The following is a 6,724-nucleotide window of genomic DNA, read 5'->3' as shown; positions in this document are numbered from 1 at the left end:
TCTCTGTATCTCTCTCTCTCAATCCTTATGGTTTTATGTTACAGTCCAGTACAATACTTCCAGCTATAGGCAAGAAAGAGGTAGCATCTTACTAGCTTGATTCATTTATGTTCGCTTCAAAGATATGTTTTAAACTGAGTCCTAGGAAAAAAAAGAATATCACGTGACTTGCTTTATCTACTTGTTAGGTATCCAGAGGTTGCCGGCATGCTTTTTTAGGCTCCTACACTGATATCATTCTCTGTATTTCTATTGATTTTTTTTTGTTCAGTTTTTTTTTTCTTTCTGTTTACGTTTATGAGCTTTAGTATACTAATTCAGTTTTTGCACTTTGCATCTATACAAGGGGATGTGTAATATTATTATAATGAGGAGTTTTTGCAATGGTGAGTTTAGGTTTTGTTTGGGGTCATCGACGGCTACAGTGCCAAGGGAAATGACAGTACCTTCAACATACCTGTGCCAGTTCAGTTTTTGCACGTTCTCAGTTTCAAACACATACTTTCACAACAGGAAAACCTCCCCCCCCCCCCCCCCCCCCCCGAACAAAGCCGGAGATCTCCCCTATCTCTTCAAAACAGGTATTCAGAAGGCGTCTCCAAAGTGTCTTGCTTCTGCGCCTAGTCCAGGTGTGACTGAATATGAACTGCTGTTTCCCAAACACAAAGTAAATACTGATAAAGCCTCCTCCTCTTAATGTTTATAGGAGACATTGTGTATGGTTGCCAGTTGTGATCACAACACTTAACTTCAGTGGCTGAGTGAGGTAATATGTATAAAGCATGACCTTTTTGTGAAATTGTCAAAGTTAGAAAAGCAAGAGCTCACATTTCCCCCCCCCCCCCCCACAAAAGGCATCTTAAAAAAATAAAAATAGAGATAAAAAGATGAAATAGTCCTTCAACTGTGACCAAAACTAAAGTGTTTGCTTTAGAAAAAGATGTTTCATTGTGACATTGTACTTAAATCATGCCCCATTGGATTAATATGATGCACTTGAGTCTTAAATCTTTTTGCTGTGATATTTTTGGTATCGGTTTTCCATTTCTGAGTGTTGGCTACAAATGTGCTATTTGAAAAGTGTCGCCATTCTCCCGGCTGCTTGGTTGAAGCCGTTCTTTTAACATGTCCATGACTGTCTTACGGTACAAATATTTCCAGTAACTGGCAAAGTAGCCAAGGGAAGGGGTATTTATTGGTGGGTGATGTGTGTTCATGGAGATGTTTTTGTCCAGTATGAAAATATTTTTTGTAAAAAGACAAAAAAATAGAGAATTGTTCATCAGTTTGATTTGTTTCTCAATGTATTAGCAATGCCATGTGTTACTATACAACAAGACCTTCTCTTACTTGACTGGTGCTACACACAGGAGGGACAAATATGCAGTGTTATGTCGCGTTCTGTACAGTATTCACAACATCTTACATCCATAACAGTGTTGAGCTCCTTTTGTTTCATATTTAAGCCGTTCTGCCGTATAGACATAGACCAATTCTAGTGAAATATTCCATTAATGTTATTTTTTTTCTAAGACTCCGCGCAAATGAAACAAGCAGTTTGCAGCCGACACGTCTCCGAGATAAAGCGAGCGAGACAGGGCGCTGTGGCTGATGGAAGGGTTGCAGAGGTGGAAGGCTGACTAGGGGGGAAAGGATGACAGCAGCCATCATTAAAAATGTGCTGCTTCTCCGTTACCTGCAGGCGTGTCCCTGCCATTCCAGCTCCTTCTGTCTAATATCTCACTTGTCACTTGGTTACACGGCCGGACGCAGAGGCTGCTGACACGACTGTGACACTGACTGAGAGAGAGGGGGGGGAAAAAGAGGACAGGGTGCGCGCCCTGAACAATTCAATTAGACTTATTCAACTTGGTTGAATTCATCTATTCATTTTATACATGTGCTTATTCTTAGTCAGGGTCGCCCAGTAATCCAATTCAGCTCCTCTCTCTCATTCTGTTTTTCTCTTTGTCTGTCAGAGCACAGTCATTTAACAAACGCCTTACCCATTTCTTCAAGCCGCCACTCACTCACCACCTCCACACCCCACAGCGCAGGTCCTACAGGGACACACACTAATAGTGTATGCTTAAGTTCACCGGACGGCCATGGCATAGGAAAAAGGGATGGGTAATTGCCTGTTTATCCCAAGTGAAGGGAAAATTGAGTACAGGAACCCCTGCCTTCTCCCCGGAGTGGGTTTCACTGAGGCTCTTGCTGCCTCATTCACTCATTCGATCCCCCCGGCCCTCGCTCTGGCAGAAATAAAAAAGTGGTACTCCAGGAACCCTGCTGACAGCTGTCTCTCCAACACACAACCGTAAAAACACACACATGCGCACGGAGAGAGGAGAGTGGCACACAAATACTTCCTCCTGCCGGAGGGACGACAAGGACTGGATGACTTAACCTCTAGTGATGGAAGGGACAGGGTCAGAGCGAGAGAACACCACATGAGATGAGCCGCTCCATTTTCCATGATGGACAGTCAGGCATGGAAAGCTCTTATCATTATTATTATTATTTCATTTGAAATATCCCGAAATGCTTAAGATAATAATTTCAGACATTTTAACTGTAACTTAAAAAAATTATAATGAGGCCTGAAAAATCACGGACTGAAAAAAGTTATTTTAATATAGATCTTCTGCATCCAATAAGCTTCTGTGCCCATTTTAATCTGAGCAAGAAAAACAAGTTTTCTGACTTTGTTGTTTTTCACATTCCTCTTGTCCAATTCTTGGCTACCCAGTTCTCGAGCAGCAGCTGCAGTGCATGACCCCTCTATCTGTGCACTCGTGGGTACTAGACAGAAGGCTGAATATCACGGCAGAGATTCCCAAACAACACCCGTCTCCTTCCCCTTACGGGCTCCTTCTGCGTCCTGCGTGGCGCCGGTCATGCCAGCAGAGCTCCGAGCCTGCGAGATGCTGGAAACAGAGCTGAGAGTAAACAACACAAACAACCGTCCCGCGTAGCCAGGGAGACTGACGGCGGAGACAGGCGAGAGAAGGGAGAGATGAAGGGAAAAGGCATCAGGCGTAGGAAGTGATCTGGCTGGAGCCTCGCAGCAGTCACTTAACAAGGCAGGGGAGGAGAAGGGAGGACCACAGGGAGAGAAGAGAGCAAGAGAGCAGCAGGGCCAGGACTCCCCAGGACTCATCACCAGCTTCTTCTTGATTGCCTGCCGGAGAGCGATCGAGCCGCCCCTCGTGTTCCCACCCCTCTCCCCTACACACTCTGCTCTCCTCTGAGAAATGACCCACCAATTTTCGCCACTCCATCGAGAAAGCCCCCCCCCCCCCCGATCCAATCTTTGTGTGTCTTACTTCCCCGACTGCATGGGCCCAGGTGCACTCTGCTAACCGAGTGACCGGGCCACGGGACGGCAACACCGGGTCACTTAGAGCGCCTCGTTGGCCCAGACTACTGAAGTGAATCTTTAATATTTGATTAGGAGAGCGCCAGGCATCAATTATTCTGTAACTCTACGTCGCACGCGGAGAGAGAGAGGGAGCCGGAGCGGCTGACCTGTTAATCACTGTCCGTTCGGTTCACATCACCGAGTGTGAGAGGCGACACGCGACACAAAGTGGGATTCAAATGTTTGATGGGACGTCGTAAGAAATATGCGTATGGGAGGTAAATAGTGTGTATAGATGCTTCAGTCTCTTAAAATAAAAGACCCTCATTAAATTTAAACTGGAACCTGTGAAATGTCAGTGATCCTGCAAAAAAAAAAAATACAGAATATTCATGATCAGTTTCCATTGTGTCAATCATATTTTACAGTCTTAAAATATAAATAAGCTTGAAGAACCGGTGAATTTAGATTTTCCTTTTTTGGTTTTCTTTTCATTTGTGCTTTTGTGTATCCAATACATTTGTGTGTGTGTGTCTTCAGAAGCCTGTGTTGTGGCACTGGCACTCGACAGCGTTGCATGGCTACACGGTCGCACTGCGTAGAACAAACACAGCAGAGGAGCTTGTATCACTTTGGTGTCAAAATGTTGATTTGGAAGCCTCATGAATACTGTACCTTACCTAAACAGGTGTTTCCCATTTGCAGACAGGGGGGGGGGGGGGATGGTCCTCTTTTTAAAAATACTCTATTCTTTGTTCTTCTTTCCTTTTTTTGCCTTTCCTGTATTTGTTTCTGTATCATAACTGTCTATGGTTTTTGCATAAAATGCATAAGGGTTTTGGGATGTAAATGGAATTTTATTCATATTTTGTCCAAATACCTCTTGTAATTTGTATCAGAATTCTTGTACAATTTTTATATTAAAGATTTATCAGTCACTGGCATCTTGTTCTCATATTTCATTCGAGCCTGGATTTAACAAATAATCCCTAAATTGTGTTGTCGTAAAAATGTTGTGAAGACGAAGGTGCTTGAATTCTATAATGTAGAAAAAAACAGAAACCATCTGTCAATCAAACCATTTCAGACAGTGATATCAGCAGGTTTTACTGGGCTCTTTAATTACCCTGTGATAAAAACCAGTGGGGAAAGGCTATCTTGACCAATCAGTGGACGATAAGATTAATAGAGTTATTAAATGATGTATTGGCATGAGAAGAAGGCAATGCTGGTTTTAGCAAATTAGTAAGATGGTCACTGAAGGGGGGGAGGGGGGGGACAAAGGGCATACACCTTTGTCTGATCATAAGCGGAAATTAAATTAAAATTATATTATATACTATCTTTTCTTTGGCGATAATAAAAACTGAATGTATCCTTGAAAATAAATTGAAAACACAATTTATTGATAATCAGTCATTTAGTTTTTATTTATTCCTCTACATATACACTTTAAATTGTATTGTTTACTATTTATAAACAGATAAATATTGGCATCCACAATTGTTAACATCCTTTAAAGAAAAACATACTTTAACCCCGGAGCAACGACTTGACACGGAGACACGGACAACAGACACTGATAACAACAACAGACAAATGCGGGGTCACTCTACACAAAGCGACCTGCGCTGACATCATTTGCTGTGACTGCGGCTAAAATTACAAATTGATACGAGCTCCAGCCGGGATGTCATGCTTTGCTCTGGGAACCAACGGGAACATAACGCCGCCGCCTCCTCCTCCCTCCCCTCTGAGAAAGTGAAGCAGTGACACCCATCGGCCTTATTGACCTTGAATCAGACACCATTCCTCTCTGTCACACACCGGTTCCCTGATCCCCTGTCATTGTTGATAACAGCGCAACACACACACACACACAAAAACACGCTCACTTCAGAATAATAGCGCTGCATGGTATTGATTATATGCAGGCTCGGTAAGAGATACTCCCCCACTTCTCCCAGATATCCTCCGCCACTCATCCTAAACACATACACACCCCCCCTTTTATTCCTCTGTGACAATCTCCCACCAAGGAGGGGGGGCGATGTCCGACACCGGGCTGACCTCCCCGCTACATAACTGGGCATGTTGACGGCGACGGCAGGCCATCGATTGGCCTGACAAACACTCTGGCCCTCCGCTGACCTTTGAGAGGCAGAGTCCTTTTACTGTGGGAGAATAGGTACATGCAGAGTGAGAGGAAAAGAGAGATAGAGAGGCGGGGGGGGGGGGTTGTTTATCTGAGCTGGAGAGGCTGGAGAAGTTGATAGAGGAAAGACGTTCACCTGCTCCTCTGTCCGTCTGTCTGTCCCTAGAGATCTTTATATTAGTCATTCATTTGCTGTAAGTCCAGTGAAGACTCTGCTTCTGTCAATTTAAAAATAGATTTTAAATTTTATGCTTCAGAAATGAGTTTTTATTAAAGCAGAGCAGCATCAATGGCTGAGTGACAATAAGATATAATATTGGTAATTACAGTGTTGTGAACCTGTGCAGACGGGAGAGGAAGAACTCACATCACCAGCTCCCCCTCACCTTCACGTTTGCAGGATATAGGACAAATAAATAGGACGCAGCGCTCTCCTCCCGCCACAAGCAGCAGCGCAACTCGAGGCAGGACCACGTGTTCCAGAGGTTATTTCAAATTCAAATTCAAAGTCATTTTGGCAAAATGTCTACAAAAATCATGCACATCTCCAAATCAACGGACTGATGGAATCCAGTGTTGTCAGAAAGAAGCAACTCCCAACACAGAGAGAAAACACATAGGTTCAAATAAAAGTTAACTGGCAGGAGTAGATTTAAAGTATTCATGGTAACAGCGTAGACAGCGCACCATCTTATACGACACACAGCTTATTCTTATGGTTAAACTGGTATTTATTTTGCCGTCCATGCAGAAGCTCTGCACGTGTGTCAAATCAGCGGCTGTCGTTCTCTGAGCGAGGAAAGCTACAGACAGATATCAGATAGTGTTGTTTATCAGATTTAATATACACTTATGTCTCTTTTCCACAAAAATCTGGTGAAAAGGACAATTTTTTCTTTCTGAGATACAATAATGTTATCGAATGTACTGTTTTCAAGTTAAGATACTCTTAGGATACTGGACAAAAAACTAGTAATGTTCCACTATCATTTCCAGCATCACTAATAGCAAATAATAACATCACATTCATAGCAGGTAATCCACATCTATACACAGATACCACGTCTTTAAAGCGTATTACTTTCACCCAGATAAACTGCAATTCTCTTTCTCCGCAATTTAGCCTCATTTCACACTGCAGGGACCCTCGAGTAAAACTGGAGCCAATCCCAACTGATATGATGGGAGGGGCTGGGTGCACACCC

This window comes from Platichthys flesus, chromosome 5 (genome assembly GCF_949316205.1).
Source record: "Platichthys flesus chromosome 5, fPlaFle2.1, whole genome shotgun sequence".
Taxonomy (NCBI): Eukaryota; Metazoa; Chordata; class Actinopteri; order Pleuronectiformes; family Pleuronectidae; genus Platichthys; species Platichthys flesus.
This window is presented reverse-complemented; position numbering follows the sequence as displayed.